We start from the raw sequence: 14,630 nt of genomic DNA, 5'->3' as shown, positions 1-14,630 counted from the left end.
TACATGATACTGCTTACCATCATTTTCACACTGTAATCTCCATCAGTAATGTGACAGAAAACAAGGCAGGCAGTGGCACTTGATGTTGACATTTATAAACCAAAAAGAACATGATCAGGAATTGATATTGTTGCTGTAAATTTTAAGGGCAAAATAGGCAACTCATGTGTAGTAACATGCTCTGTCGGCAGTATGTTGAAAACACCAGGAGCAAATTCCTTCAGTAAACTCAGCATCCCAACTCTTACTCTGATTCACAGCTTATCTTTTACTATTGTTATTTTTGTTTGATGTTAAAATGCATCAGCAAAGTATCAGTTCTTGAAAAAGTGTGTCACATTACTTTCATTCCAAATCTAACCCGATCTTCAAGACAGTGAGCCTTCTATTACTATTGCTAAACTTGGCACTCCAAACCCTTATGTGCAGTGTATCATTTATGTAAGTTTCGAAAATGTTTTAAAAGCCATTCAGGGAACGTTTTCTTCATAAAATTCACAGCAAAGTGTGTCATGTTAATTTTTTAACATGCAGATGAAACAGGAAATGCCTCAAAGTTAGTGAAAGTTAATGAGGGAGGCATCCAGCTGTCAGGCATGATTAGTGAAAGTTATAAAGAGCTAATATATACTATGTCATATTATGACCAATCATGTGAGCTGTATGAAAAGCTAAGGTTAATTGAAAAATACTCTTTCCATGTGTTTATTGAAATGTAGTCATCTCAAAACATACTTAATACAACATTTCAAATTCAGATGAAGTCAGTCTTCTAGCCTAATAATAAAAGTTCTTGCAAAAGGGATTATACACTTCCTGCATCCAGCTCATTTTGTGGTTCGTAATTAAGAACTGTCATTATTGGGCAAAAGATAATACACATGAAATGTGTTAAGCTCTTCTTCATTCAGCTAACATAGCTGTATGGTTTCATCCTTTGGCATGATTAGACTACTTTTTTTTTTTTTTTTTTTGAATTACCAAAATGAAACAATTTTAACTAAATATTTACCACTCTATGATTGAAATCTGTCTTGCTTCAACAGGACAGGCTCACTTTCCTTATAGCTAGATTTTTTATGGCATCATGAAACTTGTTTTTGGGAACTCTTATTTCTTGATTTGGAAACATTTCTTGTCCTCCACACACTCTCCAGCTTTTATGGTGCCTGACTTCTTTTTGTGGGGATGTTGAAGACCAGTGGAAGATCACAGAAGTGATCTTCTGTGATCATCCTTAATCATGGATGCTACTAAAAGTTTCATACCTATTAAGAAATATTGTTCAAGGTTTAGGCCTAAATGGTTATCAAATGAACTATTGAGACTCGCGAGAGAGAAGAAAAATGCATGGGATGCATATAAATTATCAAGTGACTCAGAAGCCTATGGCAGATAAGCTAGTCTGTAATCCGGTCACAAAGGAGGTTAGGCAGGCAAAGGCAGATGACGAGAAATCTTTGGCAAAAGATGCTAAGAAAAACAGCAAGGATTTCTTTACTTATATAAACTAAAAGGGGATGAATTTGATTGGTCCACTTGATATCGATGGTTCGACTGTTGATGATCCTGCTCAGATAGCAAACAAACCGAATGAGTATTTTGCATCTACATTCACACATGAGGAATTATTAAGGTTTGAAAATGGCAGAAGGTTATCAAATTGTAGCAGGGTGCTTAATGATTTTGTAATAACTGAGAGCAAAGTGGAGGAGAAATTGTTGAAGTTAAACATAAGAAAGGCACCTGGGGTGGATGGGATCTATCCAGTTATATTAAAGGAGGTGGCAAAGCAACTAAGCAAACCATTAGCCATAATTATGAGAGCATCCTTGGTCTCAGGGGAGGTCCCCATGGACTGGAGATGTCCAATTCACAAAGAGGGATCGAAGGGTGACACGAGTAATTACAGACCAGTTAGTTTAACTTCTGTTTTGTTAAAACAGAATGGGTAAAATAATGGAGTCACTGATTAAAGATGCATCGCAGGATCATCTAGACAAGACTGCAGCAATAATTCAGACACAGCATGGGTTTGTTAAGGGAAGGTCTTGTCTGACAAATTTGATAGGATATTATGATATGGTTACAAAGGAACTGGATGCAAAAAATAATTTTGATGTCATATATTTTGATTTCAGGAAAGCTTTTGACACTGTTGCGCATGGAAGACTATTGTACAAATTGGAGCAGAATGGTATTATGGGTAAGTTGCTACAATGGATAAAAGGATGGTTGAGTGGGAGAAGACAGAAGGTGGTAATCAATGGGTGCTGCTCTTTGTGGACTAATGTTATTAATAGAGTCCCACAGGGTTCGATATTGGGTCCTCTGTTGTTTTGTATATTTATCAATGATATTGATGAATGTATATCAGGCTTAGTGTCGAAGTTTGCAGATGATACAAAGGTTGGCAGGGTTGTTAATGACAGTAATGGCAGTGTGCTACTGCAACAGGATCTAGATAATTTGGGCAGATAGGCTAAGAAGTGGCAACTGAAGTTTAACCTTGACAAATGCAAAGTACTGCATATGGGTAGAAGTTTTTTTTTTTTTTTTTTTGATTTGGTAGTTGTTGGCGCATCGGCTTCTGTGGCCATATTGCACCTCCCAAGGTTTTTGCAGTACTTTGATCCAAGCCCGAGGCGGGAATCGAACCCGTGACCTTTGGGTTGTCGGGCAGGTACTTTACCCGGTCGGCTGGGTAGAAGTAACCCCAGAGAAACATACCAACTGTGCGGTGCTACACTTAAGGTGGTAGAAAATGAAAAAGACCTGGGAGTAATTGTGCAGTCAGATATGAAGTTTTCTGAGCAATGCAGACAGGCTGCCAAGGCAGGTCATGGGGTTTTGTCAATGATATATAGGAATTTTGCTAGCAGGGAAAAGGAGGTGATTGTCCCTCTGTATAAGGCAATGGTCAGGCCACACCTTAAGCACTGCATACAGGTCTGGAGGCCTCATTTTAGGAAGGATGTAGATTTGTTTGAGCGTGTACAGAGAAGGGCAACAAGATTGGTGAGGGGAATGAAGGGATCCTCTTAGCAAGAGAGGCTTAAGTTCTGCAAATTGCAGTGGCTGGAGACTAGGCATCTGCGCGGTGATCTGATTGAGGTGTATAAGGCCTTGAATGGGTTGAGCAAGCTGAATTCTGATGGGATCCTTCCACTTGTTCAGATTACAAACCTAAGGGGGCATAAATTCAAATTAAGAAAAGCAAGTGTAAAATAGATGTGTGGAAATTTGCCTTTAGCCAGCGGTGGTTAATTGCTGGAACAAACTTCCATCTGTCGTTGTGGAAGTTGACAGGTTAAATAAATTTAAGGAGGAACTGGACAGGTATTTGGAGGGAATGGTGTGATTTTTTTTTTTTTTTTTTTTTTGGCTGATGCTGCATAAGCTCATGCTTTCTTGCATCACATGCCACTACTACAATGGTGGAATGGAAAAGCAGCAGGTGGAGGATCAGAAGTCTGAGAAACGGCTGGTTCACCCAACCCTGTTGAGGGCCATTGCTGGCAATGAAGGCAGTTGGAAACTACCTTGTACATCTGCCTCTAGTAGCTTCATGATGTCTGAATCAAATATTAGTATAAACAGGACTCAGCAGGTAGATGTGTCGTTTTCGGCAGGAGAAGAAATAAAGCTTCTCCTGCCGAAAACCAGCCAAATCCTTGTAATAATTATCCATTTATGAAGATCGGCACATATAAGAATGTAAGAGAAAAGTTGAGGATAGGAAAAGTGAAAAATGTGAAGAGAGAAATGAACAAAAATAGACTGAATATATTAGGTCTAGCAGAGACTAGATGGAAAGATAAATGAAACTTTGTAAGTGAAAATATAAGGATTATATACAAAGGAGGGAATGACAGCCAGCAAGAAGCAGCCATACTTGATAAAAATTGCACAGAAAAGCCTCAAGGAAGTGATGCAAGTCAGTGACAGGATTATAGCTCTAAAGCTGGGCCAATAGATTTATTGAGTATGCAAGTCTATTTACCAATAAGTAGTCATATTGAGGATGAAGTAGATGAGGTTTATGAACAGATAGAGGAAATAATGTAAGAAGAAGAATTGGGGAGTGACAGATTCATGATCATGGTGATGGGAGATTGGAATGCTGTCCTCAGTGAAGGGAGGGAAGGAGGTGAGGTAGGGAACTTGGGACAAGGAATGAAAGAGGCAAGAAGATATTAGAATTTTTCAAAAGTAGAGATGTTTGCATCAAACAGATGATTTAGACAGGAGAAGAGAAGAGAAGAAGATACACTTGGAGAAGACCAGTGATGTTGACAAGTACCAAATCAACTATATTTTAGTCAACAAAGGGTACAAGCTGAGCAGAATTCACATAGCTATGCCGGTACAGATGCTGATTCTGACCACAATTTGGTAGCGATGAAAATGAAGATTACACTCGAGAGAATAAGGGATTCAAGGAAAAAGAAGGAAATGGAATTTAAATGTACTGAAGGCTGCATTAGCTGGAGATTTCAGAGAGGCAATTGACAGGGAGAGAGTAGATGGAGAGGAAATAGAAGAAGTGAAGGGGAGTTGGGAAAAGTTTAAAAAGATTGTAGTAGGAGTAGCAGAAAACAAATTAGGTAGAGCAGATCAGAAAAGGATCACCGTGGATCACAGAAGAAATAGATAAAATGGAGAAGTGAAGAAAATGGAAGCACCAAAGTTCAGAAGAGACAAGGATTAAATATAGGAGCTTAAATAATGAACTTAGAAAGGCAACAGATGAAGCAAGAGAAATATGGTGGGAAGAACTAGAGGAAATGGAGAGGAAGAAGTGATCTAATGTAAGAAAAACTCAAGAGCATAATGAACAGGAAGAATAAGACTTGTGGTAAGATAAAAGACATGAATGTAAAATTTCTATATGACAAAGAATGCATAAGGAGAAGATGGAAGGAATATATAGAAGAGCTATATGATAAAACATAAACGAAAACTCTGGCTCGTGACAGCAGGAGAAATTGAAGAAGAGACCTTAGGACCAAAGTTAATAAGAGACGAATTTGAAAAGGCAGTGGCCTCTTTAAAAAGTGGGAAAGCAGCTGGACTGCATGATATACCAGTAGAAATTATAAAATAACTTAGAGAAGAGGCAAAGAAAGAATTGTTCAGGATTTATGGGAAAATCTATGAATGTGGAAGCTGGCCCAAAGACTTTAAAATCCATAATTAGAAATCTATAAATTTAAAATCCCATTAGAAACGAAGAAGAATGCAACGGATTGTACCGACTATAGGACAATCAGTTTAATTTTCCATTCCTCAAAAATATTACTAAAAATTCTCTCCGAATGAATGGAATTGTGACTAGAAGGAATAGTCCGACTTAAGGAATGTAGAGAATAACCCCCCCCCCCCCATATCCAGTTTTATTAGAACCCTAAATCAAACTTTCAAGTCCAGTTATAGGATCGAAAGAAATAATCGGTCTGTATATTTATTAAACAGTTTAGACCTCAAAATCTAATTTTATGCCAATCCAAGTAATGGTTTCCATGCTGCCAGAAGTATGGTGTTTGTAGACAGCAGCCATGAGGGCTCATTGTTGAGACCGCACAGTCTGAACACTACGGTTCTGACAGTGGGGAAGATGTCCCACCTGCTTTACAAAATAGATATCGCCATTCTCAAGAATTATTAGTGAGTTGGACTAGGGGAGTTGGAAAAGAAGCTTCCTATATCTAAAACAAAGGTAATCCCTGTTGATTTATAATATAATAGAATATAGGAATTATTCAGCATTTAATAGCTCTCAATTATCAAATTTATCTAGTATTTTATGTTTGTCAATGTTAAATTTCATTTGCCACCTCTCAGCCCATCTGCTCAACTTTTCTAGATCCTGTTGCAGCAGCATACTGTCATTAGTGTCATTAACAACCTTGCCAACTTCATATCTTCTGCAAACTTGGACATTAAGCCTGATATACTATCATCAGTATCATTTATAAATATAGAAAACAACAATGGACCCAACACTGAACCCTGAGGGACTCCACTAATAACATTAGTTCACAAAGAGCAGTGTCCATTGATTACCACTCTGTCTTCTCCCACTCAACCATCCCTTTATCCATAGCAGCAATTTGCCTCCAGTGCTACACTGCTCCGATTTGTGCAGCGGTCTTCCACGTGCAACAGTATCAAAAGCCTTTCTAAGATCCAAATATATAATATCAAAGTTATTCCCTGCATCCAGTTCAACTGGATAGATCCCACCATCCCAGATGCCTTTCTTATGTTTATCTTCAACAATTTCTCCTCCACTTTCCTCTCAGTTATTACAAAATCATCTAGCTCACTGCCAGAGTTTAGTTCACCTCTGTCATTCCCCTCCCTCAATAACTCCTCATGTGTGAATATAGATGCAAAATACTCATTTAGTTTGTTAGCCACCTGAGCAGGATCATCAACAGTTGAACCATCAATATCCAGTGGACCAATCTGAATCATCTCTTTCCTTCTAGAGTTTACATAGGTAAAGAACTCTTTGCTGTTTTTCTTTCTCATAATCTGCCTTTGCCTGCCTAACCTCCTTTGTGACTTGGTTGCAGACCAGCTTATATATATCATAGGCTTCCATGTCACTCATTAATTATATTAATGAGTGACATGGTGACATTAATGAGCGACAATGCTCCTAAAAACCAAATAACAAACAACAGCAACACAACTCGGGCAAAATGTGCTGGTGCACCATCATGCATAAACCACATGTTCTTGCGTTGCTGAAGTGGAACATTATCATCATCAAATAGGTCTGGAAGAACATTCTGCAGGAACTGAAGGTACAGCTTTCCTGTTAACCTGTTTGGCAGAAAGTGTGGTCCAATTAGATGGCCTCCTAGTAGTCCTGCCGAGACATTCAATGAGAAACGTTGCAGGTGTTGTGACTCGTGAATTGCATTAGGATTTTCGTTGGACCAAATGTGACAGTTATGAAAATTAAAAATACCATCACGAGTAAACTCAGTTTCGTCAGTGAACAAAATGTTGTTTAGAAATTGGGGGTTCGGGACACACGGTTGTTGCATCCACTGGCAGAAGCTCACGCCGGAAGGATAGTCTGTATTGCTGAGACCTTGTACATGCTGGATATGGAAGGGGTACAGTAATTGGTAATGTAAAATTTGCCACACACTGCGATGGCTCAGTACATGCTCTTGCAGAGCAGCCCTCCTTGTCGAAATTCCTGGATTTTGTTCTATTCTTTCTAACACCCTTTCCTCAACATCAGGTGTTATGCTTCTGGGCCTACCTGCTCGTGCTCCATGTGCAAAGCACCCATGTTATCTAAGGCGTTGATGTACCCTGTTGAATGTGTGCCTGTTGGGCTGCCTTCAGCGGGGAAATGCTTCTTGGCACAAATGTGCAGCCTCGAGTGCACTGCCATTGGCTTTACCATACATGAAGTGCATCTCCACATACTCTTCATTGCTGCAATCCATGTTGACTGTCCTTTGACAAGTACTAGTATGCCTGCTATGTCTCAGCACATTGAGAGAGAGGGGAAAGGGGAAGAATGAGTATAACTTAACCTAAACAAACAAGTCAGTGGTGAATCCCAACTCTATTCAGTTCACCTTTTCAGTGGTGAATCCCAAGTAGAAATGTGCAATATCTCGAAAATGATTCACTTAAGAGCCCATGTTTACTAGGCTTTTTTTTTTTTTTTTTTTTTTTTGCATATTGTAATCTGTACATTTCACCTTTAAGTTATTGACCATCATATTTGAAACACCCTGTATATATATAAAAGATATAAGGCCTAAGGATATAAGGAAGGGTAGTCTAAAGAACTATCTGTATATATATTCACACAGAGTTTTTACAAAAGAATTGAACACAATCACAATTGGAAAAGGTACTGAGATTAAAGGAGGAGCAAGGCTCCAGGAGAAAATGGTATGGCAAAGGTAAAGAAAGCCAACATGAGAACGGCGAGAAACGGAAAACTTACGCGGAAAATTAGTTTTCCAGTATGGCACTCTAGCACTGCTCGCTTGGTAAACAGACAGTAGGTGTTATTAGTCTGGAGCAGAAGTCAAGAACGATATACTGATTGACAGGTAGGCATGGCAAATGATTGGTGCGTGAACACAACACACGATAACATCAGTTTAGTATCACTTTAGTAGCACTCAGAAGCACTAATGGTCACTTGCTCTAATTGCTCATACCCTAATGAAAGCTTTCCATAATGATGAAAAAGGGCCAGGTTACCTCCACTTGAATCCCATGGGAGCTTGAACCCCTCCCGAAGTGGATGGGGTAACCTAACCTTTTTTCTTTAGAATCACAGTCATATTTAGAAATACATTCATAAAAAAAATAAATATTTTTATGACTTTATTTTTATTTTCTTGTTCAATAATATGCCCTAAGGGTGAAAAAAGGTCAGGTTACCTCCACTTGAATCCCATGGGAACTTGAACCCCTCCCGGAATGGAGGAGGTAATCTAACCTTTTTTCTTTAGAATCATGGGTAGACTAGTGCATAAATTGTTTATTAACAAAATATTAATTTTTTATTACTGTACTTTTATTTTTAAAGACACACGTGCAAATACACACGTATCATAATGTCAATCAACACCTCAATAGCTATTCATTATATATATATATATATATATATATTAGTGATAAAAAAGAAAGTTAATAATTATAACGACTGTAACTGTAACTAATATTTTTGGGTCAATGCAGTTGCAGAGCAAACATGCATTACACCTATAATGTCTATAAAATATTAAAGATAATAGGAAATAATAGAAAAAGTAAATCAAATAATACATTCAGGGATTTAAGAAAACGCAAAAAAAAAAAAAAATTATCGCTTTTTACCCCCAATCCAGATGACTTCAACTGGGGCCAACCACCCAGACTGAAGGCAAAAAACGACAAGAGGGTCTCTGTTTCTGATCAACATATGCTAAGTAATTTAAATCTAAACAATTTTATATATATATAGATAGATAAAAAGGTAAAAATCAGTATATTTGTGTATATGGTAGTGGAGTTGAGCTATCAGGTGTAGTAACCATGGAGGAATAGGGAGAACCTGTAAGTAAAAAATCAATTTACCTGAAATAAAAATAAAATGCAATTAATAAGGGCATAATTATTGTAAGAACCTAAAGCTGTGGGTCTTAGGACTTTAACTACTTCTTCAAAGGGGTCGACAGCAAAAATCGTAGGAGCCACAACCATAGGCCAGGTCTCTGTTTATGATGTATACATAAACGGTATACATATACATCACAGCCGACCCGACAGAGACCAGAAGGAAGAATAAAAGAATAAATAAACTATAAAATAAAAAATAATAATGATAAATAAAATCCTGTAGAAAGAGAAGAATGAAATGTAAACTCAAAAAAACTAAGAGATGGGGCAAAAACAAGAAAACTTAGTCTGTATGGACCGGAAGACTTTGAAAGTCAATGGTGATTGAAGGTGAGAGCTGAGTATTCACATGTGGTGTATATAGTTGAAGTAGCCCCGTGTTGGGGGGGGTGAAATCGTAAACTGGAACTGTACCCATGTAACGGGGAAGTGAGCAGTTAAACAGATGAGGCAAAAAGCCAGCAAAGGAAGAAACACCTGATAGCTCAACTCCCCTACCATATACACAAACGTGCTGATTTTTACCTTTTTGTCTATTATTCATTTGGTTGCCAGTCCTTTCTGTGTTTACCATAACATCCAAATACATAACCCTGTCTTATATACATTTTATAAATTTTGCATAAACTCTTATATCTGATTCCTGTTTGATAAGACTTTCGTAATTTCATTTTTTATATATATATAAAAATGTATATGTATAAAGAATCTTTCTTTCTTTTCCTATTGTTTCCTAACCTACCATTTAAGGTCAGGCTACAAAATATAACGAAAAATAAAGAACTTTTTTCTAACCAAACCTAAATCAACAATATAGTAAAGACACTCATGAACTCCAAATATCTGCTTTTAATAATGAGAAAAAAACATAATGAAGAACAAAAAAATTAACAGAACGAAACTTGTATTAATTTAGTTTACATCAAAAAATCAACCAACGTTTTGTTTTCCTTACAAATTTTTTCTTCTATCTTTAAAAGATTCATTGCTACTATTATCTGTTTACCATTCATCACAAAACTATTATGCACTGTTCTTTACTCATAAATACACATTATAATGCCAACCAATGACTACACAGTAGCTTATTGTCTGTCGCGCCCACCACCAATCATTTGATCGTTTGCCACGCCTACCTGTCAATCAATATATCCTTCTCAATTTCGACTCCAGACCGATAACACCTACCATCTGTTTACTGAGCGAGCAGCACTAGAGTCCAGTGTCAGGAAACTAATTTTCCACGTAAGTTATCCGACGATTCTCGTCGTTCTCATGTTGGCTTTCTTTACCTTAGCCGATGGTATATATTTAGTTGTTATTAAAAGGCTTCATGTGAATGTTTCAACTCATTGGAAATGTGAATGAGAACATCACTGGTCTCCAGAAAGATTCCCTTTGAATGAAGAACTACAAATGTCTCCCCAGTCCACAAAGGTGATGCTAAAGAGGAGGTAGGTAACTATAGGTAACTATCTTGACAAGAATGGTGTCTTACATAGATCCCAGCATGGCTTTGTTAAGGGGAGATCATGCCTGACCTCCAAATCTGATTAGTCTGGTAAATTAAAATTGATGTAGTCATTAAACAGTTGGATGCAGGTAACCATTTTGACATTATATGTCAGAATGGTTACCTGCATTACTATTAATACACGCACTGGCCAAAAAATACAAACCTTTATTCGAATTTGAATCAGACAGCCTTTGTTTCAAATAACAGCAACTGTGCAGCACAGCATGGATTCTGTAAGGTGCATTTTAGTCTAATTGTAACCATTCTTCCAGCAAAATATCCCGTAGCTGTGATAAAGTTAAAGGACGAGAGGACTTTGTTACCAAATAATTCTCTCCAACATATCCTACACATTCGCAATAGGATTGTGTACACATTCTCAATAGAAAAAATGTACCATTGCATGGTGCAGTTGATCTGATACAGGATTCACATCTCCCTGGATGACCGATCTTCCACCAGTATCAGCGGATACAGTCCATGCCAACAAAACATTCCATTACCATGATACCACCTCCAGATACTTAGGTTGTCTGAACAACGCATGAAGTTTTCACCACACTCTCTGTCTACCATCAGTGCAAAACAAAGAGTATCATGATTCACTAACCACATAATTTTTTTCCATCGTTCCATTACCCAATCACGATATTCTCAGCGACACTGCATGCAGATTTTTCTGTTTTTCTCTGAAACAAATGGCTTCTGAATAAGCAGGTGACTGCCAGTACCCTATTTCTTCAATTCCCTGCATATTGAAATAGGACAATTCTGGTTTTTTTTTTTTTTTGTTTTTTTTTTTTTTTAAATTCAGATGTTATTTGCTGTACACTGCATGTATTTTTTTATACACTCCTCCTTAGAGCAGTGTTTCTCAAAGGGTGTGCTGCAAAATTTTCCAAGTGTGCCGCAAAATCTTAAAAAAAAAAACTAGCGTCGTTTTTATTTTAACATCATTGTCCGAATATACATCGGTACCTTGGATTGCGAGTAACTTGGTCTACGAGTGGTTTGCAAGATGAGCAAAAATTTTTAATAAATTTTAACTTGATAAACGAGCGAGGTCTTGCAATACGAGTACAGTCAGTCCTCGTATAACACGTGTTTACACTACACAAATTCGATCATACACGATTTATAAATAGGGGAACGATATCTTATATAATACGAACCGAATTCGCTTATGCATGATTCGCCTTTGTTTTTACAAGAAATGGCAGTCGAACGCAGAATCACCCCAACCAAATGCAACACGATAGGGATGAAGAGAAGATTCTGAAAATGTATTTTTTTTTTGTTTTTTATATCAGTGAAGGGGAAACACATTTCACCATAATAACGTAAAAACCAACATTCACAAATGCAATTAGATTGAGTTGACTACCAGTTTATAACAGATTCCACAAGGAGGGACGTAACTGGAAATTGTTTTTATTGTTTTATGGTAGTAACCCCTAGAAATGTGCTTTAGTAAAATGTGAGGTGTTAATAGTGTATCTCTGCCTTTACGGTGTTGTTTATTCAGTTGCTACACGCGTGCAGCTTTGTTTATGTGTATCAAGTGTGCCCCCTCATTTTGTAATAGTGCAAGCGATAAATCTGTTTAACGACAATGCAATGTCATATTTTCGTGAAATCCTCAAGAGGAGGCAAAAGCAAGTGTCATTGGAGAGGTTCCTTTTTAAAGTTGCACAAAAAGAAAGTCTACAGATAGCAGTGATTCCGTTAGTGACAGGGAAAGTCATCCTACCATAAATTCCATTGCTTTATGTATATTAAATTTAAATATTAAAAATATGAAAAGGTATGTATTTTGTATTAATCATTTTTACAGTATATGAATATTTTTGAGTTTTGGAACAAATCATCTGGGTTTCCATGATTTCTTATGGGAAAATTCGCTTTGATATATGAGTGCTTTGGATTATGAGCACGTTTCCAGAACGAATTATGCTCGCAAACCAAGGTACCACTGTACATACAATACCATTAATAAGTATTACCATTAATGGTACGTACAATACCATTAATAAGAATAAAGTACATGAAGGATCTTTTTATGACGAATTGAAATTGACATATCCGAATACAGGGGCGTCTGCAGTTCAGGCGCCAACACTATTTGAATAAAGACCAATTATCTGTCGCCCGCAGACCACGTGAATCGGACCGACGCGATACTGTATGTGCACAGCGCCCCTGAATTACCTCATTAAGTCAAAATAAGGGATCCCATCTCTAGTCTCTCTCTCTAGTTCTCAGGGAGTTGTACGCTTAGGCATGCGGCGTATTACGTGTTTATATATATCGTATTAATATTGTCATATTAAACTGTGTTTGTGTTGTAAAGTAAATAATTTAGGGTTATTCTACAAAACCGTTTTTTGTTTATTAGAAAAAACTGAAAATGGATATATGAAAATTTTTAAATTAAAACAAAACTATTGATGTCGGCGACAGTAGTTCTGCAGCAGATACAAATATATCCATTGAAAATAGTGATAATATGAACAATACCAGCGCCGATGAATCTCAGCCAAAAAGATCGAAAATTAGTACAAGAAAATATAATGAAGATTACTTAAATTTTGGTTTTACGTGGACAGGGGACATAAATTTCCCCTTACCTTTATGTGTTGTATGTGGACATAAAAAAGCAAACAGTGCAGTGGTTCCTAGCAAGCTAAAACGCCATATGGAAAAAGTTCATCGAAATTTGATGTCTAAAGACAAAAGGTATTTTGAACGATTAATGACAAATAGTGCCAAACAAACACAAAAATTGGAAAACACAATAAAAGTGTCTGACAAAGCACAAATTGCCTCCTATGAAGTAGCGCAACTTATTGCACAAAAAGGGAAACCTCATTCGATTGGAGAAACGTTGATCAGTCCTGCTTGTCGTATAATGGTGAAATGTATGTTTGGCAAAGATGCAGAAGCTGAAATAAATAAAATTCCTCTTTCCAACGATACTATAAGTCGAAGAATAATCGATATGTCAGAAAATATAGTATAAAATGTTCAACAAAAACTTGATGGTCAAATTTTTGTTCTGCAAATAGATGAGTCAACAGATATCAGCGGAAAAGCACAATTAATGGGATTTGTTCGATTCATTAACGGAGATTTAATTATGAACCAATTTTTATTTTGTCAAGAATTGCCAGGAAGAACGACAGGAAAGGAAATATTTAATTGTGTAGATAACTTTTTCGAAAAGACAAAGTTATCATGGAATTTTTATACAGGCATTTGTAGAGATGATGCTGCATCGATGATCGGACCTGAAAAAGGTTTTTTGGCGTTTGCAAAACAAAAAAATTCAAATCTTATTTCTACACATTGCATTATTCATCAAGAAGCTTTAGTAGGCAAAACTCTCCCGACAGAATTAAGCATTGTACTAGATGACGTAATAAAAATTGTTAACTATATTAAAAGCAGACCTTTAAAATCATGAATTTTCAAAGAATTATGCGACAGCATGGAATCTAACTACAATTGTTTATTACTACATAATGATATTCGTTGGCTTTCTAGAGGAAAGGTTTTAGTCCGTGTATTTGAATTGAGAGCAGAACTTTGTACATTTTTTAAAAATGAAATAAATACAGCAGGAAAACAAAAGAATCGTATGAAAATACAAAAATTTTATGATTGTTTTAAGAATGAATTGTGGTGTGCAAAACTGGCTTACATAGAACATATATTTGCACATCTTAATATTTTAAATACTAGTTTACAAGGGCGAAACGAAAATATCTTAACGTCAACAGATAAGTTAATTGCTTTTGATAAAAAATTATGCTTTTGGATGAATAAACTTGATGAAAATAATTTAGCTATGTTTCCCAAGATTCCTGAACAGATGAGAAATTTTCTTGCACCAGTGGCGAAAAACCATTTGGAATTGCTTCAAAAGGCAATAAAAACATATTTTCCATCTATTAAATTGGAA

The 14,630-nt window shown here is 36.7% G+C and overlaps 1 protein-coding gene across 1 annotated transcript in view; it reads left to right on the top strand.

Annotated features, from left to right (window-relative positions):
- Positions 1-14,630, top strand: part of LOC150084737 (RNA polymerase II-associated protein 1) — a 630,471-nt gene that overhangs the window by 135,650 nt on the left and 480,191 nt on the right. The window lies entirely within an intron of this gene.

The sequence above is a fragment of the Mastigoproctus giganteus genome, chromosome 6, assembly GCF_048544385.1.
Source record: "Mastigoproctus giganteus isolate SK-2022 chromosome 6, ASM4854438v1, whole genome shotgun sequence".
In the NCBI taxonomy this organism is placed as follows: Eukaryota; Metazoa; Arthropoda; class Arachnida; order Uropygi; family Thelyphonidae; genus Mastigoproctus; species Mastigoproctus giganteus.
Note: the sequence above shows the minus strand (reverse complement) of the source record. Positions and strands in the feature narration are given on the sequence as shown.